This window comes from Scyliorhinus torazame, chromosome 5 (genome assembly GCF_047496885.1).
Source record: "Scyliorhinus torazame isolate Kashiwa2021f chromosome 5, sScyTor2.1, whole genome shotgun sequence".
NCBI classification, from domain to species: Eukaryota; Metazoa; Chordata; class Chondrichthyes; order Carcharhiniformes; family Scyliorhinidae; genus Scyliorhinus; species Scyliorhinus torazame.
In genome coordinates, this window is record NC_092711.1 from 293,461,721 (window position 1) to 293,487,158 (window position 25,438).

Genomic DNA, 25,438 nt, shown 5'->3' on the forward strand with positions numbered 1-25,438 from the left:
CACCATCTTCCCACTGGCAACTGAGGCCCGCCAGGCCTTCAGCTGCATCAAGGCGGACATCGCCAAAGCCGCGATGCGCACGGTGGACGAGTCCGGCCCTTTCCAGGTGGAGAGCGACGCATCAGAGGTCGCTCTCGACGCTACCCTCAATCAAGCAGGCAGACCATTAGTGTTATTTTCGCACACCCTCACCACCTCCGAAATCCGTCACTCCTCAGTCGAAAAAGAGGCCAAAGCCGTTGTGGAAGCCGTACGGCACTTGAGGCACTACCTCGCTGGTAGGAGGCTTACCCTCGTTACCGACCAACGATCGATAGCCGTCATGTTCGATAATACGCAGTGGGGCAAAATAAAGAACGATAAGATCTTGAGGTGGAGGATCGAACTCTCCACCTATAATTACGATATAGTATATCGTCCTGGGAAGCTCAATGAGCCCCCAGATGCCCTGTCCCGCGGCACATGTGCCAGCGCGCAAGATGACTGACTGTGGGATATCCACGATGACCTCTGCCATCCAGGGGTCACCCGGCTTATCCACTATATCAAGGCCCGCAACCTGCCCTACTCCACCGAGGAGGTTAGAGCTATGACCAGGGACTGCCAGATCTGTGCGGAGTGTAAACTGCACTTCTATCGACCAGATAAGGCCCATCTGGTGAAGGCATCCCGGTCCTTTGAGCGCCTCAGTATCGATTTCAAAGGGTCCCTCACCTCCAATAACCGCAATACGAATTTCCTCAACATTATTGATGAGTTCTCCCGCTTCCCCTTTGCAATCCCTTACCCCGACATGACCATGTCCACCGTCATTAAAGCCCTACATAGTATCTTCACAGTGTTTGGTTTCCCCAATTATGTCCATGTCCATGTTCATGAGCGACGAACTGCGTCAGTACCTGCTCAGTAAGGGCATCGCCTCGAGCAGGACGACCAGTTATAACCCCAGGGGAAGCGGGCAGGTGGAGAGGGAGAACGCGACGGCCTGGAAGACCGTCCTACTGACCCTGCGGTCCAGGAATCTCCCAGTTTCTCACTGGCAGGAAGTCCTCCACGAGGCGCTCCACTCTATTAGGTCCCTACTTTGCACGGCCACAAATGAGACCCCTCAGACCGTCTATTTGTTTTCCCTAGGAGATCCACCTCAGGGGCCTCGCTTCCGTCCTGGCTGAAGACACCGGGGCCAGTCCTACTCAGAAAACACGTCAGGAGCCATAAGTCCAATCCTCTGGTAGAGAAGGTCCAGCTCCTACACTCCAACCCCCAGTACGCTTATATCGAACACCCCGATGGCCGACAGGATACGGTCTCCCTCTGGGACCTGGCGCCCACAGGTTCCACCACCACCACTGCCCCCCCACCATAACCTGCCCAACCTACCATGACCAACGTCCCCACCCCTATATGGTTCCCGCATTCCCTCCCGCCCGCCATCCCCCCTTCACCGATCCATAGGAATGAAGGTCCAGAAGAGACGCTCCTGGAGTCCACGTCTGTACCCGCACCGGCGCCCTCTCTACCGATGCCAGCACGGACGATCTTGACACCCGGGCCAACAACAACGCCAGAGCTTCGGCGATCACAGCGCACAATCCGTGCGCCGGACCGGCTCAACTTATGAACCCGACTTCATTTTATAACAGGGGGTGAATGTATTATGCCAATAATCCACCATTGTATTTGTATCTGTGCTATGCTGTTGCCCTTGTGTGCTCCTCCTATGGGCCATTGTATGGTATTATCCATAGGGGAACATGTTGGAGCCTGTATGGGCTCCGTCCATGGCTCCACCCCTTGAAGGGAGGTATAACGAGCAGTCGACCTGTAGGTGGTTCTCAGTATTGGATCAGTCGCAGGCAGGCACTGTTCTAAGTTGATTAAAGCCACGGTTTACCTCTACTCCCGTCTCGAGTGAATTGATGGTCGCGTCAATGCCTTATTTCTTCTGTCTGTATAACTTGACTGAGAGGGTTTAGTCCCTCATTTCAGTCAAGATCCCTCTGCGGTTCATATACCCATCACTATTTCTGACTGCATTGAAGATATATTGGGCAGCATGGTGGCAAAGTGGTTAGCACTGCTGCCTCAGCGCCAGGGAACTGGGTTCAATTTTGGCTTTGGGTGATTGTGTAGAGTTTGCACATTCTCGCTGTGTCTGCGTGGGTTTCCTCCGGGTGCTCCGGTTTCCTCCCACAGTCCAAAGATGTGCAGGTTACGTGAATTGGACATGATCAATTGCCCCTTAGTGTCCAGAGATGTGTAGGTTAGGTTACGGGGTTGTTGGGATAGGGTGGCGTGCTCTTTCAGAGTGTTGATGCAGACTTGATGGGCTGAATGGCCTCCTTCTCCACTGTAGGGATTCTACGATACATTGTCCATTTATCTTTTCAGTTCTGAAGCCTCTGCACTCAAAAATCATGCACCTTAACGTGTTCTCTTTCCAAGAGGAATGGCCTGCTGTGTGTTTCAAGCATGTTTCTGGGTTTTGTTTTGTTGTTGTTTGATTTTTCAGCTTCTGCAATATTTTAATTTTATTTTTTATTACAGAAATGCCAAGTTCCAAGACAAAGCTATCCCTCCAAGCCCATCGTAGAACTCCTGCAGAAATAAAATCCCGGCAAGAGGATACCCCTGTCAGTCGTGGCTCAGTTAATAGGACTCTCACCTCCAAATCACAAGGGTCTGGGTTCGAGCCCCACTCCAGGGCTTCAGCACAAAATTCCAGGCTGACGCCCCCGGCGCAGCCCTGAGGGGGTGCCGCACTGTCGGGTGATGTTCTCCCTGGAGAACAAGACAATCTAAAATAATCGGCAAAAGAACCAAAAGTGACACAAGAAAAAAAAGCTTTTTCATGTGGTCAATGCCTGGAATGCAACGCCTAAAAGTGTGATGGAGGCAGATTCGATCGAAACTTTCAAAAGGGAATTAGATTAGTATCTGAAAAAAAAAGAATAAGTATCATGGGGAGAAAGCATGGGAATGCAGCTGGAGGAATTGCTCATTTGGAGCTCCAGCTGGTTCAGTCAAGATAGACCAAATGACTTCCTCCTGCATTGTAACAATTCTGTGAATGTGACGTTAAATACATCCCCATCTACCTGCTCAGGTAGATGCGAAAGATCCCTTATAGATCCATTGTGTAGAGGAACAGGGAAAGTTAATCCCATCTGGCCAATATTTATATCTCAATCAATATCACAAAAAGGCTACCCGATCACTGTCAAAGAGTCATCCGCACTCAAACGTTACCTCCCTCCACACGGATGCTGTCAGACCCACTGAGATTTTCCAGCATTTTCTGTTTTTGTTCCAGATTCCAGCATCCCAAGAGAATAATAGAATCCCTACAGTGCAGAAGGGGGCCATTCGGCCTATCGAGTCTGCCCCAACCCTCCGCAAGAGCACCCCTATCTAGGACCACTACTCGACCCTATCCCCGTAATCCCACCTAAGCTTTGGACGCTAAGGGGCAATTCAGCACGGCCAATCTGCCTAACCTGCTCACCTTTGGACTGTGGGAGGAAACCGGAGCACCCGGAGGAAACCCCACGCAGACACGGGGAGAACGTGCAGACTCCGCGCACAAATTTGCTTTTACCCCGTCACTGCAGTCAGCGCGGATCGCCGAGCGCCTATTGGCGGCTGGGTTTCCCTCATTACAGCAGCGACTGCACTTCAAAAAGTACTTGATGGGCTGGTAATTATTTCGAGAGGGCTGTCGGTGGTCACGGAGGGCGCTATATAAATGCAAGTCTGTCTTTCTGGAGGCGAGGCCCAAGATGGGATATGTGGGGGGGGGGGGGGGGGTGGTTGGAGTTAGAAGATCTGCAGCAGCTTAAAACGGAACTCACCTGGGTTTAAAAAAAAGAGTCCGCAGGTAGGGGAGTGAGGAAGGGGGGCGGGGCGGGGGAGCTCGCGGGATGAAGGGGCGCTGGGGGGGGGGGGGGGGGGGCGCGCCGTGCGCGCGCGCTCCGGGTGCACGCGCCCCGCTCTCTCGGTGCACGCGCTCCGGGTTTCGTCGGCAGCGCAGCAGCGGCTGGAAACAATGGCACAGGGCTGCATCTGACATCCAGCAGTAGAGGAGCCGGGTACACCCCTCTGCAGGACAAGGGGGAAAGATATATATATATATATATATCTCACACAAAAAGATAATAATCAACAAGACCCTTCCAAAAAAAAACCTCCCAGTTTTTTTTTGCAACCCTTCCATATTAAATTAGTGCTTTTTTTCTTCAAAGAGCAAATCCGAGGAATTGGATTAAATAGTTGTTTGTATATATATATATATATATTTTCCCTCATCCTCATTTCTATGTTTGTCTTGGGAGCCGTGTGGCAGGAAAAGATGTAAGGAGGGGAGGGGGGGGGGGAAGAGATAAGGAGAAGGGGGTGGGTTTGGGAAAAGCCTTGCCTGCATCCGAGAGAGGCGCGACACCTGCACTGGAAAAACCAGGCGTGGAAGGAGAGGAAAAAAAAACTGGAGCTTGGACAGTGCCACAGGCCTCCCCCACCTCCCCCCCCCCCCCCCCCAAAGCACAGTGCACCCTGCTAGTGGGAATGCTGCATTCGGATCTACAGGTATGGCAGCTCTCTTCTGCTTTACAATTTCTGTGTAAGCTTAGCAGCGGTCCCCGTGTTTCCACCTTCCCCTGCTGCATTTAACATTGTAGCAATCTTTGTTAAAGCGAGTGAATCATTCAGTAAGGTTACATGTTCAGGCCTGCGAGTGACTGTGTGGAGATACCAATTGTAGCAATCAGAGAGTGTGGTTTTTTTTTTCCGCATCCGGATGAAAGGTGTCTTTCCCCGCACGTTAAAATGCAGCAGATTTCCTTTTTGACATGCTTTCTCGTTTGGGAGCGATTAATTTGCAACTGCAGCACGCGTGTGTGTGGGTTACGTTTGCTTCAGTAGTGGAGTGGATGGCCTACAGCAGACATGAATGGGGTGTGAGAAAGGGGGCATTAAAAAAAAAGGAAATGTTGGAGCATGTCCTCCAGTAAATGAGTGCTGCAGCCTGTGATGGAGTTTTAACGTGAGATCAGGGAATAGACAATAAATCTGCATATCACTGATTTACTGAGCCATTAATGAATTTCGGTTTGCCAAGAAAATATTTTCAGAAATAGTGACAGCCATTCTAATTAAATTAAAACCAGCCCATTGTATCCCCCCCTCCCCTTCTTAGTCTGTTGCTGCAGATTTTTTTTTGGTGGGGAGTGGAGGGGAGGGGAGAGCCCAAGAATGACAGGTTTACTGTAGTTATACACAAAAATCCTGTAAGTGTTTTTTAATGTATGGTATGGCAGTCATTAATTCACACATCTAGAAAAGATCATGTCTACAGCGAAGAGACAAAGACCACAAATAGAGTAGATGTAGGAACTGGTACCCTTTCATTTTGCATGAAATCATGTCAGATGTTCAAAGCTTGCTTGTTTACTACATCGTTTGGAAATGCAGTAATATTTACTTTTTAAAATATCTATTGCATCTGTTAAAAGGAATACCATTCAAACACTGACTCACCGCACAGTATGTATGTTTGAAGTCGTACTTTTCTGGACAACAATGAGATTTTTTTTTCTCCATTTGCGTTCAAATCCAACTCCCTGCTATTAACTTTTACTTTTTTAAAAAAGAATTGTTAAAGGATATCCACTTTGAACTGTGAATGCTGTTATGAATTCTGTTTTCCTGTAATCATCTAGAAAAGTCAAGATTTGTCAGGCACACCTTGATCCTTAGGTTAGTTCTTTTCGGAGAACTTGGGTTGCACGAGCCCAAGTAATTTTCCTAAATTTGGAAGGTACGGGATATGTACTAGATTGTATATAAGTTTATTTTGCCAAAAACGTATAATTTACCCAGTTTTATCTTGCATGTATATTGATTTAATTTTGTACACTAATGCAGTTAAAATATCAAAGTGGCATGTTGACTGAATTTTATTTCAGATAAAATTTTATTTGCCTGAATAAATAAATACCTGTTGAAGATCTCGAGTTTTATCAAAAGGCTTTAAATGGAAAATAAAATAGCGGACTGTAGTCTAGCTTGCTAGCAGCATCTTGCATGGTTTTTTGAAAAATACATAATTGTACAACAGAGATGTGTTGAGAAATATAATTTGAAGTAGCTTGTGCTTTTAAAATGTGTTTAAACCAAGATTTCTTATTGTGGCTTAACATGTTGCGATGCCATTCACCTTGGAATTCAGTCGAACAATTGGGCTTTGGGGTGTGTTTTTTCATGTTCTGAACCTCTAGTGAGAAGAGGGGCCATAGTAGGATGAGGTAAGGTGTGGGGGAGGGGGGGGGGGGAGCAATAGAGATTGTGGCCAGGAAATACAACCTTGTGGAAAAATGGGGAGAACCATGAATATGCTGTGTTGCAATAAATGTTAATATTTTGCGGTGCATCAAACAATCTTACATCTCTAGTGCAGAGCATACTTTAAAAACTGTGAAGCAACTGGGAACAGGTCACCCGCTGTTGACCTGTTTTTAGGGTTCATAGAAGTTTATTATGCAATTAGATTATAACCTTGTAGCTGGATATTTGAATTTTTAAAAAAAATCATTGAAAAGAAACAAATGTATTTTTCTCACTTCCCTCCCCCATCTCTCCTGAAGGTATTGACTCTTGCCCTGAAATTTCATGGGTGGCTTGTACTCTCTGGTACCTCTGCAAAGTGGTCATTTTTCATGTGTCACCACTGACAGTGAGTACTGGCAGACCTTTCAGCTGCAAGGAGCTTCACAGCAAAGCTTGATTCTATCCACGCTTAATGTTGAGTGATGTAATGGCAAGTTCAGAAATGGAAATACTGTATATCATATATATGATTTATTTTCCAAAGCAACCTGTATCAAATATTGAACCCCATTCCATGAGTTTGGTTAACAGTCCCTTCATTCTGACTTCAAAGCAAATTCAGCCTAATTTGTGGATTTTTAGTATGTGTGCACCAGAAGTAGGTCGCCGAATTCAAAATGTGGAATTGAGAATACTGAGATCCTGTGCCTGAGGCATATATATAATATGGCTGGCAACCGACCAGACTTGACAACTTCTTGAAATTCCTGGGATTCCCCCTCCTTGATTCCATGAGAGTTGTGGACCCCATATTGAAAACTTACACTCTGGGTGCCTGTCCAATCCCCTTTTCCCCCAGCATGCTTTAATCTTTGGCAGTAAATTTGGTGCATTGAAGAACTGACTTTTATACGTACTTAAATGCTTTTGGTTGAGCATGCTTCATAGCAGAGAATATACCCACTAAACTGGACAAAAACAACTGTGTGCATACTGACAATGTGGTGTTATCTCTGATCTGTGTGCAAGCCACAAGCAGCAGATTGACATCCAGTGTGCTTTGTAATTTAGTATCTATAAACATGTTGCTGTAGGCTAATACCAGACTTTTTAATACTAGAAGAACATGGTAGCATTTGTTCATTTATTTTAGTTAAAGGGCACTCTCACCCTGCCTTATCCTCACATAAGAATGCAGAAAGAGAAAAGGCTCTTCAAGCTATTCCAGTGCATCTTTTCATTTACTTAACCCATTGGCCCTCACACCACTTGGTTTGGAAACATTTGCATATAATTTGTTCTACATTCAAAACTTAGATTTTGCATTATGGCAAGAAGGCTAGGGTGTGGGACTAAATTGGAAATTCTTTCAAAGAGAACACTGGCTTGATGGGCTGCATGTCCATTTTCATTAGATTATTTTATTAAAATAGCAAAAAAAAAAACAGCCAACCAAACAAAAGACCCAGCAACGTATTTGGGGTTTCCAGAAGTGCACTTGGGCCGAATTGAAATCCTCACGATTCATCCATCAAGATAACAGGGACAGAACTTGAGGAACTCTCAGCTTTCTACAGTGCCAGCGACTTCTGGCATGCTCATTGTCTAAAATGATACATGCTTGTCTTTGAAAATTAAGTGTATACTTTGTGTACCAACATATATCCTACATCCCTGTGGATGACTAAGTGCATGTAATTACAAGGGTCACTGGATAATGTTCAAGCGTGAGCTAATTTTCTCTAACCCAGAACTACCAAGGCTAATTTCAGCAGTTCGACAGCCACACTAACTGAATGCACCTACCTTAGTAATAGCGGGGGTTGAACCTGGGAGATTGTACAACTCAGCCAGTGACTGCAAAACCTGCTGAGTCATCAGGTTATGATACAGGAAATGTTGATTTATTTTCTCGTCTTTCTGCATTGCCCTGACAAGGAAACATTTGCAGGGCTATGGGGAAAGAACAGAGGAGTGGATCTAATTTGTAGGTACAGTCACAAGGGATCAAATGGCCTCCTGTGTTCTATGTTTCTAATTCGAAAGATGGTCGGCTGATCTGATCCAAGCAACTGTCATTGCAGCACTTTGGTTGTGTAGTAGGAGATGTGTGTGTGATGACAACTTCGAAGGGATGCTCTCTTGTTTTTCCTTCACTTATTGGACCTTGCCTTCTGCTCTCACCCCCCCGCCCCCCCGAGTCTCACAGCAGCTATAAGGAGCCTAGTTGGATGCTCTTTCCTAGGGTAGTCGAGTACTTGGGGGACGTAGGTTTAAAGTGTGTGGGGAAAAGTTTAGAGCAGATGTGCGAGGCAAGTTTTTTTACACAGAGGGTGGTAAATATATGCAACGAGCTGCCTGGGGAGGTGATGGGAGCAGTTACGATAGCGGCATTTAAGGGACATCTAGACAAATATATGAATAGGGTGGGAATGGAAGGATACTGACTTGGTAAGTGCATACGGTTTTAGTTTAGGCAGGTACCATGGCGGGCGTAGGCTTGGAGGGCCGAAAAGCCTGTTCCTGTACTGTATTGTTCTTTGTTCTTTTTTAGTGGGTTTGGAGAGAAGGATCCAATCGTGTTCCATGGAAATTCAGATTGAAGTTCTGAAGCATAGACAAGAATTAGTGCTCCTTAATTTATTTGTAGTTATTGTACTCTTCTGAGAAATATAATGGCAAACTTCACCACAATAGCAAACTTTTTTTCATAGAACCATGACAGCACAGAAGGTGGCCATTAGGTTCACTGTATCCATGCTGGACATCCTAAGGAGCAATTCATGTCTGGCCACTCCCCAGTCTTCTCCCTACATCCCTGCACATTCCTCTTTTCAGATATTTAGAAAATGTACGGCGCAGGTTTTCCAGCAATTGAGCCAATGCCCTGGAGATTACAGAATTTGAGGTGCGCATCCATTCACCTTTTAAACGAGTTGAGGGTTTTTTCATAGATTATCATAGAATTTACAGTGCAGAAGGAGGCCATTCGGCCCATTGAGTCTGCACCGGCTCTTGGAAAGAGCACACTACCCAAGGTCAACACCACCCACCCTATCCCCATTACCCAGTAACCCCAACCAACACTAAGGGCAATTTTGGACACTAAGGGCAATTTAACATGGCCAATCCACCTAACCTGCACATCTTTGGACTGTGGGAGGAAACCGGAGCACCCGGAGGAAACCCACGCCTCTACCCCTTTTCAGGCGGTGAGTATTATTTGGCACCTTTGATGTAATAAAATGTCCCTAGACGCTCAAAGGAACATTATAAAATAAAATATGGCACAGAGCCATATACCTCTAATTTTGATTTTGCACGACATCTTCAAATTGTTTAGCTTGGATGCGCAAAGGGTGGACTTGTGTGCAGCCGGTATGTGAGCTTTGGGCTGCTGCATGGTCGCGCAGCTTTGCCGCAGACAGATATTTGGTCACAGGCAGTAGGTTTTAAAGAGTGCCGTGATTGAGGAAAGTGAGTTCGGGAGACGGTGCGGTTTAGGGAGAACACCCCAGAGTTTGGGGTCCGAGTAACTGAACGGCCTCGTAACGGTGGAGTGATTAAAATCGAGGATGCTCAAGAGGCCAGAATTAGATGACTGAGTATATCTCGGAGAGTTGTAGGTGCTGGAGGAGATGACAGAGATAGGGGAGTGGTGAGGTCATCGATGGATTTGAAAACTAGGATGAGAATTTTAAAATCAACATGCTGCTTGACCAAGGACCAATGTAGGTCAGAATGCACTGGGATGATCGGAGAATGGACTTGGGATGAATTAAGACACAGGCAGCATAGTTTTGAATGACATCTGGAGGGTAGAATGTGGGAAACAAGCCAGGAGCACATTGAAGTAGCAAGTGAAGTCTGGAGGTAACAGAACCACACACAGATAATTGCACTTCAGACTAAAAGTTTGCTATTGTGGTGAAGTTTGCCATTTTTTTTCCCCTCTGACTGCGCATTTAACTGCTGCCTGTTGTATTCTTCTAAATTCTTCTAAAATAACATCCCAGTTGCTTCTAGTTCCAGAATATGTTTCTGATCTGGAAAGTTCTAGAATATGTTTCCGACCTGGAATGTTCATATTCTTTTTTTAAAGATTTTAAGAAAAATAATCCAATTAAGGGGCAATTTAGCATGGCCAATTCACCTACCCAGCACATCTTTGGGTTGTGGGGGTGAGACCCACGCAGACATGGGGGAGAATGTGCAAACTCCACACGGACAGGAACCCGGGTCCTCAGTGTCGTGAGGCAGCAGTGCCACCGTTCCGCCCTAATATTCATGTTCTTATTGGTGAACCATGACCTTTCTTCATTGGCAAGTTTTACTCGGTCTTGATTTTGTCACTTTATTTTTAGACTACTGTGGACAGAGGTGAATTGCTCACAGTATTTTAGTCTGAAGGTGGATGACGGGAAGGGAGACCTCTGATACCAGTGGGGTGATCTGTGTTGATGGCCGCAGAAAATGCGCGACCAAGAGTTTGTATGAAGCATGATGATAGAAGGCACTGCAGATGAGATCATGAAGAAATATATTGTGTAAAACCCATTTGTAAAGCAGAAGGACTTTATGAGCAAGAAAAGGCTATTGGGTTCAACAAATTTTCTTTTTCTTGTAGATTATTTCCTGCTACCATCTTTCCAGCATGTTTCTCCAGCCCTTCTCTTTCCTGAAACAACTCTGCCCCTTAATGCATTTGAACTCTCGGCTTTCCTGGTAACTTACTCCAGAATGCCATAGGTACTTCTATATTTTGGAATGCTGTTTGAATGCTGCTGTTTCCTGCAGTTGTTGGCAGGCAAGAGAAAATGCTGACAGTCTAGACTTTCAATTTTGAGAGGTCTAAACTTCTGCAGACAAAACAAAGCCATGGTTCTGCTACGCAACCTATCACGTCTTTGTGTTCTGACACAATATGAGCAAGCAGGGTTAGACCGACTGTGCCTTATCATAGGCCTGCAATGTTATATTCTGGAAAGCCAGAAGTACCTATAGTATAGTGGGCTAAGTTAATGAAGGATTGCACAGGAGCCAATGTTTTGATTGTCTTCCATTTATTTAGAGTGAAACATTATAAGCATCCACCTCCTAAATCATCCCCATCAAAGTTTCAATAAGTGTCACTTTATTTATAATCAAGCGAAACCCGAATTAATGCCACCATCTGAATATAATTAAACAAAATTAATATGCAATTCCAATTGTTTAAAAAGAATTCAGTTCTACCAATCGGGGGAAAAAACAAGCAGCTTGATTGTCCCTACTATGTCAACAATTTCTCTCCCTTAAGTCCAAAGGGTGCAGACTTGAATGTATATGGTACACAATCTCGCAGCTTTGTGAGAGCACCTCCATCACACTGACTTCAGCAGTTCAAGGAGGTAAGCCTACCACGACCTCCCAGGGGCAAATAAAGATGGACAATAAATATCAGCCTTGCTAATAGTGCCCACATGCCAAGAATTAATTATCTTTTTTTAAAGAAACCTTTGTCCAGCAATTCATCACCATTTCTGGCTGGATCGCATCAAGCACCACTGGGTCAAACAAATGGAGTGCTCAGATACCCTCCAGCTTCTTTTCTTCACAACCAGCCATCTCCTTGAACTCTTTTCCCAAGCCATCTATTGTCACATCCAACAACTAGTGAGGAGCTCATGAAAGTCCTTATCGTGGGAGTTCGAGATCAAGTATTTATCTGCTGTTGCTGCATCCTTCTACTTGCTCATCAAACCAAGCTTCCTCTTCTCGGGGAAGACCAAAGCCATTATCCTCGGCCCTACCACAAATTCTGTTCCCTTGCCGCTGATTCCACCTCACTCGGTGACTCTCTGAGGCTGAAATGGACTGTTTGTAACTTCAAACCCCTATCTGATTCTTAAACAGAGCTCCGGGCCCCGTATCCACACCATCAGAAGGGTCACCTCCTTCTTCCATAACATTCCCTCTCTGAACCTCAACCCTGCTGATCTGTTGCTGAAACCCTCATTTGAGCTTTTGGTACATGACTATCCCAATGGCCTCCTGTTTCAGTATGAATTAGGCACACTTGAATTTCCTCAACAACAAAAAAATGTAACACTATGCTATAGACATCCTGAAAAATTCCTGTAAATGCGGGGCCTATTATAATGCTTTATATCCAAATGACATTGAAATTCCTCACATGAAAAATTTCCAGCTGATTTTTTTCATTTTGCTCCTGATTATTTTCCATCTATTAATAAAGTTCTTTCACTAGTATAAACCCCCATGTAACCAAATTAAATACAGAATTCCTGATCATGTGAAGATCCGTTAAGCCATGGTTGTATGTAGCTGGGTATAACGGCTCTCCTACAACAGCTCAATTGCACCACTTGTTTTATGTGTAAAAAGAACAAAGGTTCTTTCATATGTAAGCCATCACAGTCTAGCACTAAACATCATTTTAGAATTTATTTCAGGTCATCAGGCCTATTGCAGTTTCAACAGAAACCGCAAAGCTATACATTGCAGAACTCTGATGCAAATGTGATCGATTGAAAGAGATAAAAAAGGACCTTCAATATGATGACAATTCCTTTGATGCAATCGGTGGAATACCACAAATAACAGTGAAATTTAATGAATGAAGAAATTATGAACAAAATATGTCTCAATAAAGATTGACAAATTCAGGGAAAGTAATAAAGGACATTTTAATTCCTTCACTGTATTTTCAGAGGCAACACCCACCAAAAGAAAAATCTCTCATTTCTATAATGCCCATCATAGCCTCAGTATTTCACAGTCCATTTAATTACTTTTATTGGATAGCCACTTTTTAAAGATGTGCACACCCACAAAGAGCAATATGATGAATGATCAGTTAATTTATTTTGGTGGTGATGCTTGAAGGATAGCTGTTGTGCAAAAAGAAAAGAGTTTTGAGGAGTTAGGAAGTGAGTAACTTGTTACAGAGAACCCAGTCTCTGCCCAGTTATGTTGACATTAAATTGATAAAGCTCCTCCAGGACTACCGTGGTGTTGGTAGTGAGGGACTCAGTAATGGTAGTCTCTTCAGTGATGGTGATACTACGAGGCATTGGGAGAGGGAGGGCAGTGGGTAGGGTTGTGAGTGGGAAATGTTTCTCAACTTTGCATTAGTCATAAGCATCAGTCATTAGCTGGTAGTAAGTGGCACAAATGCTGTTTGTGCACACCTGGATGTTGTCCAAATATTATGGAAGGTTGGCAGAGGGTGCTATATTATTGGGGGACTGTCAGTGGAGTTGAACACTGGACTCATCTGCAAACAGGACCACTCTTGACCTTGTGGTGAAAGGAGAGTAATTGATGAAGCCGCTAAGGATGATTTGACCAAGGATGCTTCCAAGTGGAACTCTTCCACCAATGTCCTGGAATTATGAAGATTGGCCTGTGACAAATATCTTCCTTTGTATCGGGCATGACACCAGCTAACCCGAGGACACAGGTCTTCACTGCAACAGACAAGGCCCACTGCCTGAGCAGTATCCAGTCCATTTTGCTGTGTTACATCAAGTGGAGTGAATCAAATTGCCTGGGCATTGGCAACTACGATGGTGGGGACTCAGGAGGAGGCCAAGTTCAGAACACCTTTGGCTAAATACACAAAAATACTTCTATTATCCCTTGCTCTCATATGTTGGGTTCCACTATAGTTGAAGATGGGGATGTTCTGGAGCCTCCTCTTACTCCTGTCAGTTATTTAGTTGTCCACCATCCTTGACTGGATGTATTGAGTTCTGATTCATTGGGTGTGAAACCTCCAAACTAGCCTAGTCTGCTGCTCTTGCTATCCGTCAAGAAGATATCCCAATGTAAAAGTTTCACTAAGTTATGCATTCATCCTCATCGTTGTGTTGCTTAAGGCATGCCCTCTATATTTCCCATTGAGCCGGGATTGGTTTCTCATTTTGATGATGATCGTGGAGATAGGGATGTGCTGGAGGATGCAGTTACAGTTTGAGGTATCATTCTGCTGCAGGCCCACAGTGCCTCCTAGATACCCAGTTCGGCCTGCTGGATCTGTCTTTCCTCTGCCCCATTTAGTAGAACAGTCATGTCACATGACACAATGGATGATGTCCTCTAGCGATACGCTAAGTAAACACTAGAAGAAATGGTAACAGTTGTGATCTGGCAATGTGTGCCAAATTGATTAATATTTCTAAAATTTGCCCCCCTGGCTACTGAATTTTTAATCTTGGCCATACCACTAGAGGAAAATCCTAAGAAAAAGATAGTAATACCCACCTCCCCCTATGGCTGGGAAGGATGAAGGTGAAAATCTGGCTACTTTCTGGTTCAAAGCAGCTACCCCTGCAAAGTATTGAAGTGATCGTGCTTTACATTTGCTTTTGATCAAATTCATTTTGAACATAACTGCTTACAATAATGATATCTCTGGGATTTTTTGATTGCAGTAATTTTCCATTAAGACAGAGGTGTACAGGAGGGAGCAGATCTTACAAATAGCAAGTGTTGCGATGCTTTGGGAGTGGTTATATTTAATTGTCAATCATGAGCAAATGTTGGGGTGTGTAGGTCGTGACTCTGGTTTCCTGTTAACTGTGCTATCACTGGAGACCATGTGAAGGAATGGGCTTCTACCAGGAAGCATTGGTTGTATTTTCTGCTTGAGAATGACACATTTTGGAAAGTTACTTTTAATCAGTTTCTTGTAAATTTCATGTTTATGTTATGTTAGAAATGTTAACTGAGTGCTGAATTTGTTAGGGGACCCGAGATGGCAGTTGAAAAGATTTTCAGGAAGAATTTAGAATTTTGGTTTGCCTTTATTTGCATTGCTGATTGCTGATAATCCATTGGTGAGCTTCGTGGATAATGGTTTTCATTCTTGCTTATTTGTTGATTAATGTACTGCATTCTGAAGCATTTGTGTGTTTTGTTACTAAAATAAGCCAGGAAATGCTAGAAATATTTCGCAGATCTAACAGCACCTGTGAGAAAAGAAACAGTCAGTGGGCTGAATAATATAGACGGGGGGTTGAAAATGCAACCCCCCCCCACCCCCACCCCACCGTAAACATTCATCGAGATGCTGACCTGCCCCGCACTAACCCTGATGGGAGGCGGTGGTGTAACGGTATTGTCACCAGTAATCCAGAGACCTAATGTAATGGTCTGGGTTCCTGGGTGTAAGATGGTGAAATTTGTATTCAATAAAAGAAATCTGCTATTAGGAGTCAAATGATGACCATGAAGCCATTATTGATTGTTGTTAAAACCCACCTGGCCCTTTGGGAAAGGAAATCTGCTGCCCTTACCTGGTCTGTGCTACATGTGCTACTCTTAAATGTTCTCTGACTTTTTTTTAATACGTTCATGGGACGTGGGCATCACTGGCTGGGTCAGCATTTATTGCCCATCCCTAATTGCCCTTTGAGGGGGCAGTTAAGTATCAACCACATTGCTGTGGGTCTGGTGTCACATGTAGGCCAGACCAGGTAAGGATGGCAGATTTCCTTCTCTAAAGTACATTACCTAAAGGCCCAACAAGCCACTCAGTTCAAAGGCAGTGAAGGATGGGCAATAAATGCTGCAATGCCCATTTCCCATGAATGAACAAAAAAAAAAGAGCAATTCCCCACAAGACTTCGCCCCTCACTGGCGCCTCCCTCTGGAGGCGATTGGCCGGCAGCTCCATCAATCCCCGCAGCACCAGGAAGATGTCTGTGGCTGCTGGCAGGACTGCTGGAGAAAATAGGGTCTCTAGGCATTGGATCCCTGGAGCAGGTAAGTCTAGAGACTTGGGCTGGAAAGGTAATAATAATCTTTATTGTCACAAGTAGGCTTACATTAACACTGCAATAAAGTTATTGTGAAAAGACCCTAGTCGCCACAGTCTGGCGCCTGTTCAGGTGCACTGAGGGAGAATTCAGAATGTCCAATTCACCTAACAGCACGTCTTTCGGGACTTGTGGGAGAAAACCGGAGCCCCCGCAGGAAACCCACGCAGACACTGGGAGAACGTGCAGACTCCACACAGACAATGACCCACGCCAGGAATCGAACATGGGACGCAGGCGCTGTGAAGCAATAGTGCTAACCACTGTGCTGCCGTGCCGCCCAGGATAAGCTAGATTAGGGAGATAGGTAGGTGGGGTGTGAGTTTAAGGGAGGGAGTGGGGGATAAGGACGGGTGGGGTCAAACTGAAGGGGAACCACCCCATGATCAGCATAGGGCAGTCCGCAAAGAATGACCCCCCCCCACCCCCAAAACCCGGTCTAGCCCTGCTGCTCACTCCAGATGTTTTATGAAATTATCAATTGGTTTGATTAAAAAGCCTCATTTACCATTTAAATATGACAAGCAGGTTGCTGACTTTGCTCCCCCCTCCACCACCACCACCACCACCACCTTTTGCGGGAAAATTGAGCCCGGCATTTCGGGTTGACGACCTTTCATCGGAGCTGTGTTTTGTTACTGTTTGTCCCAAATTTTGTACTCCGAAATCGGGTACAAATAATACATTTTCATATAGACGGGTATTATGGACAACACATGTGAGACACAGCACTTTTACATACTAGTTTACCTTCCTTGATATTGAACAAGGTGACTCAGAGATTTTGCTTTTATTATGCTTGAGTGTGCCCATATGAAATGAAATAATTTTTCAAAACAGGTTTTAAGACACCTGCTCGCAAGTGTTTTGGAAAATGAATAAATGTTGCCTATACCTTATTAAATACCATATCAATTTAAATAAACACCTACATGCAATACATGGAGCAGCACTTTACTATCTGTTTAGAGTGTGGTTTTTCACTTCACAGTCTCGGGAATATATTTCAATTTCCTTGTTTTTCTTGATGGATGTACCTGCTGTAGTATTTAAAGAATTTAAACAAAATCTGTTTGTTTGCAAAAGATTGTTAATTAAAGACAATGGGCGCGATCTACCCCAAAGGGGACAGAATCCAGCAGCACGTGAGATTAGCCAGGTGTTTCCCGGCGCTCTGAGTGCCAGGAATTACCCCACTATCTAACGCCCAGCCGTGTAGATTGGGGGCCTCAGCGCGGAACTCCCCAACGAGGCCACACTTAGCCCTATTTTCAGCACTGAGGAACTGCGCTTGCCTGAATTCTTCAGTGCAGCAAAATGGCGTCCCGATTTCTCGGGCCCCTGACACAACTCCCAACCCCACCCAGACTCACGCAGGGAACCACCCCAGCTCCGTCACCAATGTGCAAAAAACGGCTGCTTGGCAGTGCCAGCCTGGCGCCCTGGCAGTACCCCTGCCAGCTGACAGTGCCATGTGGGTGCCCTGGCAATGCCAGGCTGGCAGTGTCAAGGAGCCCAGGTGGCACAAACAATGCCCAGAGGACAAGCACCTGGGGCCCACCAATACCCTGGGAGACCCCCACGAGTGCCATTCTGTCTGGTCCCCATTTCTGCAGACCAGCACTGAACGGCGGTTGCCCGAGGTCTCCAAGGCGAGGGGGTTAGATCCAACGCCTTGGGTAGATCTCGAGAATTCAAATTAGAGTGAGACGAACTGTCTCACTCTGATATGCAGACTTGCCAGAAAGTGATCCCTCTCACAATGTTGCGATTCACATTGCAACGTCTCGCGAGATCACGTTGGATCCCGCGTGGCGTGCCGGGTAGATCCCAGAAGTGGGATCCCCGGCATCTACCAGTCACGATGCATCACGCGGCGCTGCTTTTCTGGTGCAACTTGACTGGCAGATCCCGCCCTTTAACTCAGAATTCGCTTCAGACTTGAATAATAGTGCAGTTCATGTTTATGTAAACAATCATTTTTATTTTACTCCCCCATGCAAATATGCAAAAGACAGGCACGACTGTATAGTTAGGATACACTGACTCAGATTTGCCTGTCAAAATATCAGTGACTCTAAAGGCATTCACCATTATGTGCAATTGGTGCAGCAACTTAAGGCAGATCCACAGTTAAACTCTGCGCTCTTCGAATTTTAGCTTTGCCATCTTATAATAATAATCTTTATTAGTGTCACAAGTAGGCTTACATTAACACTGCAATGAAGTTACTGTGAAAATCCCCACTTGCCACACTGCGGCGTCTGTTCGGGTACACAGAGGGAGAATTCAGAATGTCCAATTCACCTAACAGCGTGTCTTTCGGGACTTATCGGAGGAAACCGGAGCACCCGGAGGAAACCCACGTGCTATCTACTTCCCCATTATAACACATTGAATGATATGAAGTTGCTGTACTCGTGTAGTAGGTTTCAACTTTTGAGCCAAACTTCTCATCGAGCAAGTTTACATTTTGTCCGTTCCATTCTGAAGTACAAGTACCCATTTAACGATGAGGTAAATGTTCACAACTGCCAATCAGCTCCTCTAGCACTGAAAATTAAAAGTATGGTATTTAATTCCTTTAGGTATTAACTATTTTTGGAGATGTAACTATTTTAATTTTTTTAACTTTTCCTTTGTTTTACACTCCCGCTGCTCTCTTAATATAATTTCCTTAGCCTCTCTTTATTTCTCTATCTGTACGTAATTTGCCAATTAGTTCACCCACTCTAATTTACACATCCTCCTCCTTTGCGCTGTTAATTCCACAATCCTTCAATCTTAATGATTAAGGAGACACACAGTTGCTTCCCCTGATCACTCTGGTCCAAAATACACATTTTCCTGCACATCATTATGAGCTTGTACCTTTTCATGCAAAAAAATGTAAAAAGGTATAGTGTAAGAGCAAGTCTAACTAATGGAGACTCTATTAGATGCCCTGTTACATCAAATTTAGGCCATTATAAAATTTGATATTCAAACACGTAATATGCAATAAGTAACCTTTGAATGTAGTAACCTAAATTTTCTCTATTTTTGGAGAAGTTATCCCTGAATAAATTGAAGAGCTCGTGCTGTACTTCGTCTTCGAAACTCGGAGTGTTTTAAAAAAAAATGTTTTGCTATTTATCACTGTGCTAAATATGGTTCCCTGGGATCCCTATAAACAGTGATTTTTCATTGCAGAAGCTCGGGCTTACAAACACCAAGTCCAGCGCACATTAATGGTCAGTGTTGAAATATTCCAGGAGTTGTATGCACGGATTCATGCTGGGAGCTGTAGTTCCAACTAACATCAATAGTTCTGGGACCCTGCATGAACTTGACTCAAGCTTACAGACTTCTAATATAAAACATTATTACAATAATTGCAAATGCAGGAAATGCTGTTTTATAGGCATATTTAATAATTTAATGTAAGCTTGTAATTTATGTTCATTACAATACAAAAAAAATGTTAGCTTGGATGTAAGCATTTTGAAAATTTATTTTAAAATAATTTGATTGTACCAAATGTCCCCTAAGATTCCCCCTTCCCTAGCCCTTTAGTTTCTTTCCGATTTTCCCCTCCCCCCACGCCCTCTCTGAGTTTGTCTCGTCCATCCGATCGACCTGCTGCTTCCCTCAACACTAGACCTACTCAATTGTGGACCACCCAACTTCCCTTCTTGGCTGCAATTTGTTAACAGTTCTCTCTCCACAGGCGCTGTCCTCCTCACCAAATCAAAAATCAACCCTTCATTTGCCTTTCACTGTTTCTTGAAAATTAGTGTTCCAGCTCCAGCCTCTCTTATGCCTTCAAGTCCTTGAACATTTTGTCGACTCGCAAGTCCATATCTATCTTTCCCAGAACTCCATGCTTGAGTATCTCCAATCAGGTTTCCATCCATCCTACAGTGCCGAAACGGCTCTTATGAAAGCCTCAAATTACTTTGTACCTAACTGTGACAATCCTCTTTGTCCATCTTGACCTGCCTGCAGCCTTTGACACAGTTATCATGTTATCCCCCTTCAGCGTGTCTCAACCACCATCCACCTGGGTGCATTTGCTGGGTCCGTTCTTATCTATTACAGTCATAGCCAGAGAATCACGTGCATTGGCTTCTCTTCCCTCTCCCACAAAGTTATCTCTGGTGTTCTCCAAGGATGTACCATTGCCCACTCCTATTTCTCCATATGTGCTGCTACCTGGTGCCATCTGAAAGCACAGCATCAGTTTCCATATGTACACTGATGACACCCACTTCCACCTCACCACCTTTGTAGACTCTCAGCTGTTTTAATCTACTTGAAATGAAATCAAAATCGCTTATTGTCACAAGTAGACTTCAAATGAAGTTACTGTGAAAAGCCCCTAGTCGCCACATTCCGGCACCTGTTCGGGGAGACTGGTACGAGAATTGAACCGTGCTGCTGGCCTGCCTTGGTCTGCTTTAAAAGCCAGATATTTAGCCCTGTGCTAAACCAGCCCCTCCTTGAAAAAGTATTGGATGAGCAGAAATGTCCTTTAACTAAATATTGGGAACCAAACTCCATTCCCTAGTCACCTACTCTATCCATTCCCATGGGAACTAACAAGCTGGACCAGACTGTTCACAACCTTGGTGTCATATTTGACCCTGAGATGAACTCCTGACCACACGTGCACAATTTCCAAGACCACATATTCCCATTTCTCTAGCATTTCCTTATGCATCAACTTATCTGTTCTTTAAACCCTCGTCCATGCCTTTGTCATCGCTAGGCCTGACTATTTCAATGCCCACCTTTCAGATTTAACCTGTGTGTAAACTTGAGATCATCCAAATCTCTACTGGCCTAACTCACAACAAGCCCCTTCACCCCATGCTCGCTAACCTACTTTAATTGAGGTGCTCCTGGTTAAGCATGTCAATTAAAAATGTTTTTCTTTCCCTGGCCTCACCCCTCCCTATCTCTATAATCTCCTCCTACCCGAAAGATATCTGTGGCCACTTGAGTATCTTGCACTTTAAGCACTTCACCAATGGTGTTTATTCCTCCAGCTGCCAAGGTCCTACATTCTGATGTTGCCTCCGGCCTGCCCTAAAACCCCTCTATTTCTCTTTCCACCACAGATGCTCCTTAAAATATCTTTCTTTGACCAAACTTTGTTGACTAAAAGTTTTGCTTAAAGTGTTGTATGATAGAACTGCTGTGAAATACCTCATGATATATTTTATTATGTTGAATACTGGAAATGAATTGCAAATTATTGTTGCTTTGTACCCCACCTTTTATTGGATGCCATTACTGATTTCCCTTTTTTTGATTTGTAATTTCAAATGGCCACTTGCCAATTAGGTTTTCTTCCTGTTAAATTGTGACTTCCTGCTTTATTAATGGGATATGAAATATGGGTCAATCAGCTAGAAACAATTTACCTGTGATAAAGTATTGCAGGTATGTTCCTAATGTGACATGCAGTCATACCGCTTTTGTTAGATAGTGGAATAGATATGAATTTACAATGGAGCTTTCTTTGCTTTCTGTTACAAGGAAGCAAGTATACATATCGTTATATGAATAACCAATCAAACTTGCTGTCCGACATCAAAATGAAGCTTGCATCTTATGATTAGCCTGTTTTGGGTACAGTATATATATCTCAGTTGTGTGCGCAGGAACGTTGGGGGCGATTCTCTGAGCCCCACGTCGGGCCGGAGATTCGCCGCAACCGCGCCACAACGCCGGCACTCGATTCACCGGCCCGGACGGGCCGAGCCGCCGCACGGATCCGACACGAGTCCCGCCGGCGCCATTCACTGCTGGTCGCTGCCGGCGGGAACTCTGCGCGAACGGTCGGGGGGGCGGCCTGTGGGAGGGGGGGGTTCCTTCACCGGGGGGGTGGGTGGGGGGGGGAGGCTCCGATGGGGTCTGGCCTGCGATTGGGGCCCACCGATCGGCAGGCCGGCCTCCCACCCCGGGCCTACTTTCTGGCGCGGCTGGCCCCTGAACACAGATGCCATGTTGAGTTGGGGCCGGCGCACTAAAGAAGTCCCCCGCACATGCGCGGGTTGGCGTGGTGCCCATTTGGCGCCGTGAAAGGAGGCTGGAGCGGCGTGAACCAGTGGGGGCCAGAATCGGTCGTACCCGGGCCCGGTTTGCGTCGTCGTGAAACGTGACGGCGTTCACGACGGCGCGAACACTTGGGCTCCATATTGGAGAATCGTCCCCTATGCATCTGGACAGAACCTCTACACGCATAAGCATGTTGCAGAAACGCTGCCATAAAATGATGCAGTACAGAAGGAAGCCATACTTTCCAATTTCTAACTTTATTTCCCTCAGCAATCTAGGATACAACCTGTTTGGATTGGGTGATTTTTCTACTTTGAGCATTGCCCTTTTAATCTATTTTTATCAAATTCAGTTTTCTCTACTACACCCTCCTTTGCTGTCACGTTGGCAACATTCCTTCAGTGAAAACAAGATACAAAGCACTTATTTGGTACCTCAGTACTGTGCTCTGCCTGCACAAGAAGATCTTTTTGATTGTTAATCAGCCCCATGCTTTTACTATTTGTACCCTTATGAAAGACCTTGGGTTCTCTTACCCGCTAATCTAGTCTAATTGCTTTTCTTATTTCCTTTAATGTTCCTCTCTTTATATTCAGCCCTTGTTCTCTGCTCCACGGTGAATCTTTTTAAAAATAAACTTAAAAGTGCCGAATTATTTTTTCCCCCAATTATGGGGTGATTTAGCGTGGCCAATCCACCTACGCTGCACATCTTTGGGTTGTGGGGGTGAGACCCATGCAGACACAGGGGGGAATGTGCAAACTCTACACGGGCAGTGACCCAGGGCCGGAATCGAACCCGGGTCCTCAGCAACGTGAGGCAGCGGTGCTAACCACTGTGCAGCCCCTGCTCCCTGGTGAACCACTTTGTTGTTCGTTGGCTTCCTTTTTCTGTTTCATTTTAATCCTTGTATCTTCGGGCATCCAAGGATCTCGTTACAAATCCCCTTTCGTCCTTGTCTGAATGTCTAATCTGCACCCGAACTACTTCCTCTTTGAAAGCCTCTCATTGCCCAGGTACTGTTTCACCTGCTGCTTGTTGCTTGTAAACCACCTGGTTCAGATCCCTTTCCAACCCACGAAAAGTAATTTCTCCTCCAGTTAAATGTTTTCACATTTGATTTCATTCCTTTTCCTTTTCCATAACTACTCTGAGTATGAGGATATTGTGATCAGCATTTCCCAAAGGTAACCCCAGTGAAACATACTCCACTTGTCCCATTTCATTCTCAGAACTAGATCCAGCACTACATCCGTGATAGAAAATGTCCCCTTGCACAATTTTAAAAAACTTCACTCCCTCTTTCCCTTCACATTGCCCTTTTCCCCAGTCGATATGAGATTAGTGGAAGTTGCTCCCATGAATCACTAACATTCGTGCATCTTTCTGCGTTTAACCTGAAATTTGCTGCTCCTTCTCCGTCCCACTTTTTACTGGGCTATAGTGCTGCTGAGCAGCGGACCCTGATGACACCGATAGGTGTTGGAAAATAATTGTCTCCAATTTAGCCTGAGGAATTCCAGCAAGACGCTGTTGCCAGGCATGTTCCTGATTTTCATTTACCACCCTGCCCACCACCACTGCTGCACAAAAAAAACCCATCCTAGGCGGAGAATCGGATAAAAAGGAAAATAAAAACATAAAGTGCTGCAGATTTATGCCTTTTTCATCCTTGAGGACCCCAGTGAGCTTTAAAGCTTGATCTTTGCACTGCATAGCATTGAAATCAATCTTTGGATGTGTGTCCCTGAATCCAGACTCTCTTTAGTGTAGCATGCTATTGTAACAAAGCAGCAGCAAGAAAAGTGTTGGTTTGAAATAGAAATTGTCTGAAAATAATTTGTATATTTCTCTCTAAAACATTTTCATTTTGCCAAATCAGCATTTGTTTAAAAATCCAAGAAGTATGCCAATCCTACACCCAGTTTAAATAGAGTGTAGCTTGCAGGCACATAAATGATGACCTGGCCTTCTCTTATTCACAATGTGAGAACGGTTTCATCACAATATACACTTCCGTACAAAGAGGCATGGAAACTAAAACTCGTAGTCGCAGGCCTTTCAGCCCAGCTGGTTTATGCTAGCATTCTTCTCCACGTGAGGTCCCCCCCCCAATCTTACGTTTGATCTCACCCAGTCATTATAATCTTCAATTTCCTTCTCGGCACAGTCTCCTCTGTGGCATTATAGAAATGTACAGCATGTGAAGAGTTAATGTCATGTTACAATTAGCCACTAGATGGAGCTAGGGACAGTACTATAAAGGCACTGACTCATAAGCTTCTAGGAGAGAGAGTGGAGTGAGAAGATAGAATATAGTTACAGTTAGAGTATAGAGATAGTGTTAGCGAGTGTAATTTAATATAATGTATTTGTTTACTATAGGAATAAGTGTCCAACGTTAATTTAAGTAGTGTAAATAAATTAGCTTTGTTGATGAACATCGCTTCAAGTGTCTTTGTGAACACTATGCTTTCCATCCTGAAGTCAACCTGTCGTGGAAATTATAATAACGACAAATTCCTTGAGGTTCGATTTAAGGAAATTTATTTGCACAAATATATTTGCGGAGAGAGAGTGTTCCAGCTGCGAAGCTAGGGTACTGCACTCTGAGATTCGATTGAAGACAGCATATTTTTATAGTCTGAATTAACGGCTTGAAGTAAACAGGCATGTTTATATTAAATAGACCTTGGAAAGTACGTAAGATGAAAAACGTAGTACGTACGTTCTTGCCCTTGGCTAAAAACAACTCGAGTACACATTTTGGTATCTTTCGGAGGACAATGTGTTTTCATAGCAGTGTTGAACTATAGTCAAGCATGTCCCAGCATGCTTCTAAGTTGGCAACTCATTAATTTCCCTTCCAGACAACCTCAGCTAGATCACCACACCCTCCTAAATAAATCTGTTCTCTGCCTCAGTCACTCCCGATGTTAAACTCACTACTCTTTAGTGACCATCTCATCTCCACGGCTCCCTGGTTATGGATTCCTCACAATTGCAACCATTTTCTCTGTATTTTCCCTTAAACTAAATTTTTGGGGATATTTTTAATTCCAACGCTGTTATACGTTCACTTAAGAATTTTTTTAAAAAAAGCCTGATTGAAACAACACTATGCCACGGTGAGAACAGAATGTTAAAAACCTTATGACCCTTCAGGTTACACTTATTTTTAATTACTATTAGCTGCATGGAGATAGGTAAATTGTCAATCAAGCATGAGATTTTGGAGTCGTGTGAAT

General features: G+C 44.4%; 1 protein-coding gene across 3 annotated transcripts in view; it reads left to right on the forward strand.

The window, feature by feature from the left end:
* Positions 1-4,516: 4,516 nt before the first annotated feature.
* Positions 4,517-25,438, forward strand: part of nexmifb (neurite extension and migration factor b) — a 342,720-nt gene continuing 321,798 nt past the window's right edge. For 2 of the 3 annotated variants that reach the window (XM_072505753.1, XM_072505756.1), the window contains exon 1: positions 4,517-4,581. The gene's annotated coding sequence lies outside the window, so the exon portion shown is untranslated. The remainder of the gene's footprint in view (positions 4,582-25,438) is intronic. The other variant, XM_072505755.1, reaches the window with a different exon arrangement.